Source organism: Colobus angolensis, unplaced genomic scaffold (assembly GCF_000951035.1).
Source record: "Colobus angolensis palliatus isolate OR3802 unplaced genomic scaffold, Cang.pa_1.0 Scaffold94, whole genome shotgun sequence".
NCBI classification, from domain to species: domain Eukaryota; kingdom Metazoa; phylum Chordata; class Mammalia; order Primates; family Cercopithecidae; genus Colobus; species Colobus angolensis.
The window spans coordinates 2,522,194-2,524,011 of NW_012123376.1; the positions used below are offsets into that span (position 1 = coordinate 2,522,194).

Consider the following 1,818-nt stretch of genomic DNA (forward strand, 5'->3'; position numbering starts at 1 on the left):
TTTTTTTTTTTTCCTAAGCAAATGGTAATTGTATGTCACAACAAAACTAAATAAAGCATTATCAGTGTCAGCAAGCTTCTACTTTGGTATACAATGAGTTCTTGAAAAAGGTATTCTATAGTTGGATAATCACAACCAAATGGTGGATATCTATTATTAGGGTGAAGGAGTAACGAAGGGGGTATTTATTACACAAAGCAAAATGACAGAATTCCTAACTGTTCTATGATCTTTAGATACTCTTTGGCGATCAACTTCTAGCCTTTTATATATGTTTAAACATTTTTCCATTCTTTTTGTCATAATTGCTAAAAAGTTCCATTAAAGATTTACTGTTTTCCTGGGAAAATTAATGATTTGTATTTTTTCCTCAAATGCATTATGTTCATGAGATCTATATACTTTTAAAGTATTAAGCCCTAAGAGTATACTTTAGCATTTCAATTTTTTGGTTTTCCACTCATTTTAATAAAATAATGAGTGATCAGAAGTCCAGGAACTGAAGGAGCAGGGAACAGTGCGATGGATATAGTGGAAAGTATGGTGGGAGGCAGAAAGAATCAAGGATAGTAATGAGAACATTGTTAAAATTATCAGCCATGAGGTTGGCTGGGTAAGGAGGACACTGAAGCCAAGAGGGGGCTGACCAACTGTTAGAGGATGTCTGCTTGCACATAGAGAACTATTCTGTAAAAGCATTTATTCATCTAAACTGTACAGGAAATTTTCTGATAGCTATATCAACTACAGCCCAGGAAAAAAAAATCCGGGGGGGGGGGGAAGAAGAAGTAAATGAATAGTAAAAGAAAAGAAGACAACTTTTTTGGGGGAACACATTTCATTATAGTGAAAGTGGAGCCATAAAGAAAAAAATACCATGAATAGTTTCTATAGTTTGGTTTTAGCATGTTTTTTTTCTTTGCTTTGGTAATCATTCTTTAAAATCTATTACAATGTCACTGGAATCTTATTATTCTACTAAGTTACTTTATGAACATTCAAATATGCAGCTGGACAAAAGTAAAACTAAGTGCTACTAACCTGTATAACCAGTTTCTCTAGTCAATTAAATCAAACAATTGCCTTGGCTTTGTTTTCACAGAACTGACCCTAACTGAATAAACTGAACTGACAAGTTGCTTTGTGTTTCAAAGTGCAGAATAGTCCAAGTGTGTGTGTGGGGAAAGGGTGGCAGGGAATAACTAAGAACATTTATGAATTGTAGTTAAGTTCTGTCTAGAATGAGCTGTTCAAAACATATCAAATTTAATTTCAATTGCACAAAACATATAGCAGCAGTCTCAATTATTTTAGTTCAATTTTTTCATGAAAGTAGTTACATATATTAGGTTTTAATATATAAATATATTTTTGGAGACAGGATCTCACTCTGTTGCCTAGGCTAGAGTGCAGTGGCGTGACCACAGCTCACTGCAGCCTCGACCTCCCAGGCTCAAGTGATCCTCCTACTTCAGCCTCTTGAGTCGCCAGGACCACAGGCATGTACCACCATGCCGGGCTAAAGGTTTTAACATTATAAACAAAGTTAAGGACCAGAAACCTTACTTTCAGGAGGTATCTTTAACATAAAACCTATAACCTCCTTACTCTGGACAATAAATACAATGATACTGCTATTAATGTTACAGATATATTTCTTTATAAACCTGTTTGTAGGCTTCTAAATCCCCAAAGTTGATTTTCATTCGTCAGGAAAAAAGTACATGTCTCTGAATAAAAAGTGATGCTAATTTCCATGTTTGAAATAAATGTAATTAGAATTTAATTCCTTCAATAGTTTTCAAAAATCTTTCTGTA

The 1,818-nt window shown here is 34.1% G+C and overlaps 1 protein-coding gene across 1 annotated transcript in view; it reads right to left on the minus strand.

The window, feature by feature from the left end:
* Positions 1-1,818, minus strand: part of PIBF1 (progesterone immunomodulatory binding factor 1) — a 266,063-nt gene that overhangs the window by 70,032 nt on the left and 194,213 nt on the right. The window lies entirely within an intron of this gene.